Source organism: Strix aluco, chromosome W (genome assembly GCF_031877795.1).
Source record: "Strix aluco isolate bStrAlu1 chromosome W, bStrAlu1.hap1, whole genome shotgun sequence".
Lineage (NCBI taxonomy): Eukaryota > Metazoa > Chordata > Aves > Strigiformes > Strigidae > Strix > Strix aluco.
This window is the reverse complement of record NC_133970.1, coordinates 25,878,871-25,891,053: the sequence shown is the minus strand read 5'-3', so window position 1 is coordinate 25,891,053 and position 12,183 is coordinate 25,878,871.

Here is a 12,183-nt window from a genome sequence, read left to right as displayed (position 1 = left end):
TTAATGGTAATAAGGGAAAAGGGGAAAAAGAAAAGAAGAGAGATGGAGAGAGAAGTAGAAATAGAGATCATCGGTCTGGGTTCCTGCATCAGTCCCACCAGAGAGGGTTCAAGGAGGCATCTGTCTTCTCCGCTTCACTGCAGTCTCCGAACCGCCCCCCTCCTTGCCCCCCCTCAATTTATACCCACTTTCCTTGGGTCCGTCCCCTAGGTTGACCCACATACCTACGTATCCCATGTATGGGGAGGGGTAAGGTGTTTCATGGGATGATGTAATTAGCATGATCTTGTTAGTCTTCATTAGCATGTTCAGGGGTGTTAACTTTAATATGCATTTCGTGGATAATGAAGCAAAGGTCATTCACTGGACAGATGGCCCTTGAAATTTGGCCAGATGCACCAGAGCAGAGCCGTCCTGTCTTCACAGGGCTCCCCCCTCCAGCTGCATCCTGTGTTATTCGGGCAGCCTTATCAGCTTCGCTTCGACCTCCACACTATCTACCCCACGACTATAGTTTAATTACTTGCGAGTGTTTGAGACATTCCTTAGCTTGGAGGGCCTCCACTCCCCCCACTATCCTTTATCTCTTTCTCAGGCTGTTTTTCTCAGTCTTTGTTTCTCACAGGCCTGTTTCTTTCAGGACCTGTTTTTACAAGTCGTCTCTCACAATACATCATGGTCATTTTCTTCACCTAAAGAATATGCATCGTTGGATTTAATTTTTGAGTAACTTTAGTGTCTTTTACAGAATCACTATCTGTCTCTGCCTTGCCTTTTCCACAGAATCAGATATGGATGTTGGCAGTTTAGGCTAGAGAGGCAAGATGAGATGTAGTAAGTGGAATAAATGTGGATAAAACAGGAGTCTGGGAAAGAAGGAATCTTTTTCTGCTATATGTAGAATTAAGGAAATGGGGCCATAATATTTGGGAACACTGATGGAGAGAACACATCAGCTGAGACATTTTAACCTCATTTGTGCATGGAGCCTTTGACAATAGGAGTAAATTTCAAGTAAGAGGTACACTTTATTTTAGGTACTCATAGGGGGCTAACAAAGTGTCACAAATTGAGGGAGAACTGTTTTATGTTGTTTGTTTTTCTTTTTTAAATTTATAGGTAGGCTGATACATCAAGTGATAGCCAAGACCATCTTTAATGATAACAGATACAGTTATGCTTCTGAAACAAAGAGCTTCACTCAACAGTCAGAATTGAGTATAACTGTTCAGCAGGTATTCTTTATTGCAGCGCTGGGCAGCACTGGGGATTGCTCCACCACAAGTGCCACACTTACTAACAAAATTCTCTGAGTAATATACACAAAAAGCATACATATGCATTAGATTTCTTAGAAAAGGCAGTCTTATGCTAATGGGTTCTCAGAATTCATTTACACAGTCTGAGCATGCGTAGTGAAAATAGAGCGAGGATCTTCTTCCCTCCTTAGGGGTCCACACAGCCTTTCTCACACTGTCCGTTAGTGAACTTTTCTCATGTCCATATATGGTCATAGAGTTACTTCATCCGTCCTTCAGCTCCTGTTTGTTCCAAGGAGGTTAGTTTAGACCAGCTTTATTCACTTATCTTGACGCTGGCGTCTTCTTAGGCACTTGTTTTCTTTAGGTTCCTGCTATTAGGGATGTACTCAGGGAGCTTTTCAGACTGTCCAAGGTCTGTCTTATCTTTACTAGGCAAGGAGTTACAGGTTTCAAAACATCTTATAAGTGGGTAATGACTACAGAGGGTAGTTAGGAAAAAGTATAAATGAAATTATATACATTACAGTAAAATACAGGAAAAATAAAAGCTAGTAAAACACAAGTGATGGGTAACATTAAAACTAAATGTCTTATTTTACAGGTCCCTGTACATTAGCAATTTCAAGTATACTTGTAGCAGCTTCCCTTCACTTCCAGACTGTACTATGATTAGCAAATGCTGTTTTAAAGTATCTGTGAAGTGTTTATGACTTTATACCTCTAATTCATAGGACAACCAATTTCTGAAAGATCACTGTGCTCCAATATCAGCTCAAAGTCTTGGATGTGGAAAGCTATCATGCTTTATCCTTAGCCTGTTTGTAAGTTTCATGTCATGCTTCTGAGAGGAATGGATTTTGATTATTTGTCGAAGTTTTCTCTTTTATTGTAGACTTTTTGCTTAGATTGCTTAGATTTATATGGGAATGTACTCTTATCTATGCCTGTAAAGACATAATTTTATAGCTTATACATACCTACTAAATGAGTACTAGAAGTACTTCTTTGCATTTTCTGTGGAAATTTTTTAAAACTCAGAAGTGCAAAGATGAATCATTATTGAGATAAGGAACCTGTATCCCCCGTTCTATTAGAGATAGCTTTTTCATTCTCTACAGTAAAAACTAAGTGTCAATTAGTTATAGTCTAACACTTTCTTCTGTGAAGTCTTAAAAAGGGAAAAAATGACTGCGGTGAAAAATAAAACATGACATGAATCTAGCTGAGCTTGACTTCTACAACAGAATTGTACAGATTCCTTCACTCACACACACGCGCACACTCTCTATGTTAAATAGGAGAAAAAAACAAAACTAATTTTGGACATTAAGGAATCTCAAAGGTTCATCTTGCTAACCAAAATGGTGGAATAGGGCTGGACAGAAATATGGGAGGAAGTGGTAAAGGTGTTTTCAGGTTATTGAATCTGGGTCTCAGTTCTTCCAATTCTGCTGTGGCTATAGCAGTCACTTCAAACTGACTGGAGATCTCTCAGCAGTGTTTCCAGGTGTGCAAAGGGATTTACCATATAGTCCCAGCAGTTCACTTCCCATCTTACTTGAAAAATTATGAAGAGGCAGAGAGGAAATAGTGACTTATTATCACCCATTAATATTCTGTGGCCACTGTGGTCTGGTCAACATATGGGGATGTTACTGCTCAGTAAACTAGAGTGTGAATTGACACCAGATGGGGAATTGCACATTGTTGTCTCTTGAAGACATTTTTAGAGTATGTTAAAGGCCTATCCATTAATTTTTGAAATAAATTTATCAAAGTTAGCAGGAAGTGTGACTTTCCCATTATTTGGAAATCAGGTGATATTTTACTTGCTGCATTTTCCAAGCTAAGTTAAATTTCTAAGTTAACTGAAACTGACTTAAATTACAAGTAAATGTTTTCACTGTGGTTGTAAGCAGTTCAGCTATTCCACTACATGAGTTGGTTATCCTTTGCAGACAAGCCTGAATAGTACCTTTATTTGCAATAGCTTACTCTCTAGATAAATGGCATAGGGTACCTCAGCTGAAGGGCTTGCCTATAAGGAGACGTTGTGGCTGAGTAAGGTAGGATCATAGAATCATAGTACAAGGAGTTGCTCTCATTAATTTCCTATAGAGAAAGCTTGTGAAGATTCTACAGTTTGGAAATGGAATAAACTTCTAGCAAGAAGTCACTTGCTGCACTGTAAATTCCTAACCTAGCTTATGCATTGTCTTCTGTATGGCAATTGTATGTTCAGGTTTTTCCAGATGTATCTTCTCTTTTATCCTGGTGACTTTGTACAGATTCTATTTATTTGTTTATTTATTTTTAAGGACAACCTTTATATATCGGGGTATTTGACCTAGAAGGTTGGAAACCCCCAACAGCCTAGAAATCCTGTGTGTGACCACAAAGTGCTTGAATTATGGGCTTAGGCATGGCTGACTCCAAGTATGTTTGTTGGCTGGCTGAGGAGAATTTCAAAATGGAAGATTATATAGGAGCTGTGTGTGAGCTGCACACTGAGAATGCTGGTACTGATGTTGACATACATAAGTAATTAGGGATGAGAACTAACCAAAACAAGATGTTTAACTGATGTAACTTGAAGAAAATTCACAGGCCAGAAGTGCTTCAAACAATAGCAAGGACAGTTTGTGAATGGATGCACATTCCAGATGCATGATTAGTGTAAGTATGTGAGCCAGCTACAAAGCAAACTGTGGACACAGTATATGTAATATATGCATATTGTTTTGTAAAGGGAACTGTGATTTAGGCTGACAGCCTCACTGTATGTTACTGTCTGATTAGTGTTTCAGAATTTGCTATGTTGCTTGAACACAAGAAAATATGAATGATTCTGGTACTGAGTCAAGTCTGTGGTTTCAGTATTTAAGCCCCTAGAAGGTGTGAAAAACATGTTGGGAGAAAATGCCAGCATATGCCAGATGCAGAAACATTCTCATCTACTGCATTTATTGGATTGCTCTAAAACTCCTCATGGTCTACTGTTGATTTGTCTTTTTGCTTCACAGCTGTCCTGGAATTCTGAGGTCTGGAGCAGTGGCTGACTCCAGGTTTGGGAACTTCAAACTGATGGAGTCTTCTGTTCCAGTGGAGAATTGCTGTTCCCAAATAGATTGTTCCAGGGTCTTTAGTTTCATCAGCCCCAGTTCTTTGGTCTCCCATGATCACAATGGGATATCAGAGGGGGGAAAAGGCTGAAGTGAGTAAGGGCTCTTGCACAGTCTGTTCTTGGGTAATGATTTGAGCCTGATCATTACCTGCTGCTTTCTCAGATCACTGTCCATCACTGCACACACAGTTTGGCAGGGTAGGACAGGACATGTTAGGGCTGTGCTGGATTAGACGGGGGTAGTTATCAAATGGGTCACTATTTTGATCACAGAGGAATAAGGTCTATTCAAGCAGAAGGAGAATTTCTTATGCTTTTAGGACCCCTTCCCTAGAGATCCCCAGATCTTTTACCACTACAGCCCAAACATTCAAGTAGTTCTGGCCTTCTACTAAACAAAGTTGTCCTTAAAAATAGCTCTAGTTGTTCTCCTTGACTCATTTCTGGGCAGGCTTCTTCACAATTAGGCAATATAGTCTCCAGCCTCTTATCTTTCTGGCTTCCTGCATCTGCATTCCCTCAGTCATGGAACTATGAGCTATTAAAAGGTCTTTTACTGCAAAACTAATCATGTTAGAGCTGCTTTGTTCATATAGAGAGGGTGCAACTCAGATGGGGAGAGGGGACTCAGAGAGGACCACTAGTTTGTGTGTGCAAGATAACTATAATAACAGTGCAAGACAGTAATTTCCCCAAGTTTTCTGATGCTAAACATTCAGGGCATCCTGTCTCTTTGCCGCTTCCTGGAGGAGATAAAATCCAGGGTCCCAGCATAGCTCCGGCTGATAACATGACAAGGCAGCATAGCACATAGACCAGGTGCCGAGTTTGCTGGTTAGATTCTCTGTCTCTTGGGTTGTGAGCATGGAAGTGGACCAAACCCATCTGCACAGCAGCACAACAAAGGCAGAACCACAGAACCATAACTACTATATACTTGTTTGAGGTTAAATTACTGTCAGTTAGAGAATCATAGTCACTTCTCTGTTGCATCATTGTAATAAATGACATATTGCAGATACAGATCCTTCTACATCCCTTGCTTTACACTAGACTAAACTGCCTGTGTGTATAAGCTCTAAAATAGATGTTTTCTAGAGAAGCACCTTGTCAGCATTGAATATGAACATGATAGAATAATTGAAATGGCCCAGAAACACCTAGTAGCAGTCTCCACATCTGAGGCACAGAACTCTTGCAAGCTTTATATGTTGGAGACTTCTTTAATAATCAAAGAGGATGAAGTCTATACAGAGAGTTAATTTTTTTTCTTATTAGAACTAGCAATATTACCAGAAAAGATGGCAAAAGTTTTTCATCCCTTCTGAAGCCTTGTCTTCAGCATCAGGTAGTGCTGTGCTCTCACTGAATCATCATTTGGCTTTCATTTTTGGGGACAACACCCTGAAAGTGGAACTACAGTGTGATGGAAATAGCAATTAGTCTCATCTGCACCTTTTATTGGGTGATTAGAAACCTCCTGGGATTCCATGCACATAGTTTCTTTGCTGAGTTCCTCTATGCTGCATGTATATGGCAAAATAAAATTACTGCATTTTGTCACTGAAGAAATCCATGCAAATCAGATGCCAACTTCATGATTACCTATATTGTGAGAAGTAGCACTCAAATTTACTGATTACAGATTGTAGATACTAATTAATTGTGTAATTGTTGCAGCTTCTGAGACAGGGCAAAATTCAATGCACAGGGGTAAGCCCGTGCTCTTTAAGGACACTAAAAGAATTTTCCTGTACTAAAAATGCTAAACCAGCTACATTTACAGAGGCAAGAAAAAAAGTTATGTTTTCTCGAGATCTGAGTGGATCTTGTTTTGTTCATGCCTCCCTCTTCCCTATCACTGAAAACTTAAAACTTAGGATGAATTCAGTTGCCAGGGTTTTGGAAACATTTTGATCTCTTTCTCCTAATGATTTTATTCTATACTAAGTCCCCACTAAACAAACACACACAGTGGTTTCAAGTGGAGTCCCAGTTCTCTAGGGAGGGTTATGCAGGCACATGCAGCAGATATGGTCTGTTGTGATGAGGTGTCCAATTTGTGGACAGTACTAATTTAGTAGGAGAGAATGACAGAATGTGCTGGTTTTGGCTGGGATAGAGTTAATTTTCTCCATAGTAGCTTGTATGGGGCTATGTTTTGGATTTGTGCTGAAAACAGTGTTGATGATAACACAAGGATGTTTTAGTTACTGCTGAGCAGTGCTTATACAGAGTCAAGGCCTTTTCTGCTTCTCACCCCACCCCACCAGCAAGGAGCTGGGGGTGCACAAGAAGCTGGGAGGGGACACAGCCGGGACAGCTGACCCCAACTGACCAGAGGGATATCCCAGACCATATGGCGTCATGCTCAGCATATAGAGCTGGGGGAAGAAGAAGGAAGGGGGGACATTCAGAGTGATGGTGCTTGTCTTCCCAAGTAACCATTACGCGTGATGGAGCCCTGCTTTCCTGGAGATGGCTGAACACCTGCCTGCCGATGGGAAGTGGTAAATGAATTCCTTATTTTGCTTTGCTTGTGTGCAGCTTTTGCTTTCCCTATTAAACTGTCTTTATCTCAACCCATGAGTTTCCTCACTTTCACCCTTTTGATTCTCTCCTCCATCCCACTGTGGGGGGGACTGAGCAAGCAGCTGTGTGGTGCTTAGTTGCCAGCTGGGGTTGAACCTTTCTACTTAAAGGTAGAACTTCAGTTCAGTGGGACTTTGAGAAACTTAAGGACCAGACTAACAGAAATTTCACGAACCTCAATGAGGAGAAGTGTGTGGTGATAGAATAGCCCTGTGCATCAGTACAGGCTGGTAACTTCTTTGGTGCAGCACTGGAAGAAGCTATCTAGAGAGGCCATAGAGATTTTTGAGGTTTTGCCAGGCAAAGCCATGGCTGTCCTGATCTGGTGTTGGTGTTAGTCCACTCTGCACAGAGGAAGAGGTCCTTTCCTGCCAATGCTCTTTGATCAATGCTTCTGTGGCTTAGTGCCAGCTGCAGTACAGTTATTGTAATTTAATAACAGTTAAATTAAGTATATGCACTGATTAGTGAGGTAAATGTATGTGACAGCAAAGTTATTAGGCACAGTACCCTAATGATATTGTCTCTGTCTTCCTTGGATACCCTTAACTAGGTTCAGTGCTCTATGCCACCTGGCCATGCCATACCTCTCCCTTCTGCAGCTGGAGGGAGAGACCCTGCAATTTCGTTCTGACTGTGCCTTAGTGTGCTGGGGCAGGTAGGGTGCAGGAACAACTGACTTGGACACAAAGCAGAGTTACTACTGTATTTATGTCATCCTGGAAGGGGAGTAAGTCTTTTAGGGAGAGCAGAGGAGGAGTGTGTGTGTCACTCAGTGCTCCAGGTTTTCCAATGAGGTAAAGTTCCATGAGTCAAGTTCTGGCTCAAGAGCAGTCAGATCACCTAACAAGAAAGGGATTAGCAAAAGGTGAAAGGCAGAGATGCTCCCAAAATGTGTTGTTTATGATGCTTGTGTTATGATATCTATTTGGTATCTGTATGTCCAAAAACTCAAATAGTGTTGCCCACCACTAACATGTTCTAGTGCTTTGCGAAACATAGATCTGGTGCATTGTTCAGTGCTGGCAAATTGTTACTGATTTTCCATTATTTTAAAACAGGAATGCGATCCCAAAAAGCAGCTAGCTGCATGCAGGGTAGTCTGTTAAGAAGAAAATAATCTAAAATAATTTAACTTTTATTCTTTTTCAATGTCAAATACAGACTCCTTAATGCAGGATGGAGTAGATGGGGGATATGGAGGAAGGAGGTATGAATTACACTCCTTAAGCTCATTTCTTTTTTATCACAATCTTTGATTACAGAACAGGCATACTTTATGGAACAGTAAAGAAGTCAGTGAATACAAACTCTTCCACCGGTCCTTATAAAAATGAAACAAGAACATGTGTTAGGATTACAGCATGTATGCGAACAGGACCCAGCATGCATACAAGGCAGACACATTTTCTAGTCCAGAAAATCAAAGATAGATGGATATCCTTTTTTCCTTGGATTTCATGAGAACTACAAAATTGTGGGAGATAGACACATGCAAATGATCACACAGTGATTAAGCAATGCCTACTTTAATATGGTGGACAAGCCTTTTATAATGCAGGTGAAAATCACAAGATACAATCACATGGTACAATTCTTCCTGATTGGACAGTTAGCTTTGCACATGCTCCTTAAGCTCTCTTCTGATTGGCTGAGAACTGCCACATCGGCATTGTACAAACTTCTTCTCTGCCCAGACCAACACCCTGAAGTTGTTTAACTTCCTGGGCTCTTCCTTATTCTTCCAGGGTCAGTCCCTCGTCACATCCTTGCCGACGCTGAGGCTTTACCAGCCTTGCTCCTATGCAGGATTGCTCACATGCCGATTTCCTAGCAGGAAATCTTTTAGAATCTCCACACAAAATTACAATATTTTAGACAATAATATAGGTAACAGTATATTGAAAAATCCCCAGAGGGGCAAACTCTGAGGATACAGTTTTGTTTTTAACAACACTCATCTTTCTCTTGGACAAAAGTGTTGTAGTGACAGCCTGCAGATGCTTTCAATAAAAATTGATAGTGGGACACAGGTGAATGCATTACTGTAAAGACTGGGGATGAGGCCAATTTTACCTGCCATATAATTTGCAACTGTTTTGATTTAGCTTGGGATTGTTCCATCTCTGTGACTTGGTTAGCATGTTTTTGGCTAGCATGTTATATTTGGAGACTTGTGTCTACTTTGCAAAGTATTTGGAGACTTCCTAGCATAAACACTACTATTAGTATTTATAGTCCTTATGTTCTTAGCTTTGGGAAAAAAAATCCATTTTGAGCATAAAGGTGTAAGTCTTGTAATGTTTGTAACAAGCTGCTTGTTTTGAATTCTGTTATGTGTTTTTATTGCTGTAGTCAGTCAAATTTAATTTCATTCTCTTAGATACGCTACAGACATATTCTAAGTGACAGATTTGAGCCCTAGAGGTGTCAGGATATTTAGCAGCACAGAGAAGATGAGTTGTTTTTACTTTCAGTAGCAGGAGTCATGCAGACTCTCAAGAGCATGTGCTTCTTTATGGGATCCACAAAGGAACAATTTACTTGTTTCCAGCACAGAAACATTGTAGAGAATATACAGAATATTTTTCTTCCAGCACTGCACAAGTACATTGTCTCTCTCTTCATGGTGGCGTTTGTACACAAGATTTCTGTGTGTTCTGTCCTCTTTGAGCAATCCATTGTACAAACAGAATCAGACATGCTCTGTCCGGTTTGCTTTCCATTTACTATGAGAGAACAAAGACTTGGAAAGAGAAAGGGAAGGAAATCATGCAGTAGTGACTAGGCTGATACATGCAGTGAGAAATATTAATTACCTCCTTAGTCTTATCACAGCTATCTCAATCATTATACACAAACCTTTTGAGAGGGGATGTGAGAACTCTTCTGGCTTTGGCCACATACCACATTAAGAAGCCATTCAGCTGGCTATTCACTTCCACCAAGGGGTCTTGTGTTTAGCAAAGATAATCTCCTGTGCTGTGCAACTCAGTCTAGATGTCCTGGTCTTGTAGCTGACAGTACACTAAACCACATGTTGTCTGACTGGGTTAAGGGGCCTGCTGAAATGCTAATCAATAAAGCAGATGCTGGAGCTGTCTAGAGAGAAGAAAGCTAATGGCTGCAGCAGGACAGGTCTTAACCTTAGAAGTAGGGTATGTTATTGATGATCATTCTAACTTGATTTCTGAGGAACTATCAGTGATGGTGGAGTAACCATCATATTTTTCACGGACAAGATGATGAATACTTTCCCATTTTTCTGAGTCCCGTCTAAGCTTTGGGTCATGTTTATAGTCTATGTTAGGTTTTAGGTAAATACAAGTTATGGGGTCATGGTATTCATAGGACTGAAATTAATTTTACTATCCCAGCCATGATGTATCTCAAACAATTTGGAAATATTTTCTGAGTTTTTAGTCTTGTGGTGGTTTGACCTTGGCTAAATGCCAGGTACCCACCAAGTCGCTCTATCACCTCCCCCCCTTCCCTCTTTTTTCTCAACAGGGCAAAGAGGGGAAAGAAAATAAGATAGGAAAAAAACCAACCCTTGTGGGTAAAACAAAAGCAGTTTTAATGTAAACAAAGCAAAGCGAAGCAAAGGTCCGCGCGCGGAAGCAAAAAACAGAAAACAGATTTATTCTCTACTTCCCATGAACAGGCGATGTCAGGCCTTCTCAGGAAGCAGGGCTCCGATACGCGTAGTGGTTGCCTCGGAGGACCAAGGGTGACCCCACCCCCTTCCTCCTTTCTCCCAGCTTTATACTGAGCAGACGTCATATGGTCTGGAATATCCCTTTGGTCAGTTCGGGTCAGCTGTCCTGGTTGTGTCCCCTCCCAAGATCTTGCCCACCCCGTCCCACTGTGGGGGAAAATGTTGGAAAGAGCCTTTGTGCTCTAAGCACTACTCAGCAGTAGCCACAACCAACACCAGTGTGCTATCAACACCCTGCCAGCTCCCAACATAAAACACAGCACCATGAGGGCTGCTATAGGGGAAAACCAATTCCAGCTCAGCCAGACCCAGTACAAGTCTTTACTAGCAGAATCTTCTGCCAAGCCTTCCATGTTTAACTACTAGCAAAGTTTGGGGGAGAGAGATACTACCCACAGTAGAGGAAGATCAGATTAGGAAATACTCAGGTAAGCTGGACATATACAAACCCATGGAACCTTCTATCCATGAAACAAGCAGTAACAAGTTTAACAACAACAAATGTGAAGTCCTTCACTTCGGGCAGAAAAACCTCATGTGTTGGTACAAGCTGGGCACTGACTGGTGAGAGACCAGCTTTGCAAAAAAGGACTGGGTCTCTTGGCGGACAGCAGGTTGAACCTGAGTTAGCAGTGTGATCTTGTAGTGATGAAGGTGAACAGAATCCTAGGCTGTATGAGAAAGAGCATCATCAGTGGCTTGAGGGCAGTGAATATCTTCCATTCTTGGAGATGTTCAAAATTTGCCTGGAAAGGGCCCTGTCATGGTTTGAGACCAGAGGACAACTGAGCACCATGCAGCTGCTCGCTCACTCCTTCCCCCCCAGGGCTGGGAAGGGGAAAATACAACAAAAGGCTTGGGGATTGAGACAAGGACAGAGAGGGATGACTCATCCATTATGGTCACGGGCAAGAGACAGACTTGTTAGGGGAAGAAAAAGAACATCAATTTAATTCAAACACCAACAACACCACCACTTAATTTTCCAGTCAAACAGAGGAGGACAGTGAGAAGTATAATCACATCTTAAAAACAAGTTCCTGCCACCCCTCCCTTCTTCCCGAGCTCAGCTTTGCTTCTGATTTCTCTCCCTCCTCCCCCCTGTGGGAGAGAGGCAAGTTGACATCGGCCTGTCAGCTCTGCGCAGCCCCTGAGAAGCAGCAAGGCTTTGATGAGAAACAGGCCTTGGGAGAAAGATAAGAAACTGCCAAGTTGTGCCAAGGTGTCAGGGAAAAACAACGGACAGCTGCAACACTGAACTGTGGAAAAGTACTGAACTGTGAGAAGTTACCGCTGCATGAGCAGCGCGTGAACAAGAAGGTGATTGGTCTGCACAGCGCGTGTTAGAGTGGTCTTATGCTGATAGGAGAAAAGGTAGATAGCTGTCTAATTGCTGATTTGCTAATTATGAAGAGCTTTAACCATAGCATAAATATGTACTATTGTAATAATAAAGGGTCTTTCCTTTTGCACTTCATGAAGAGTCC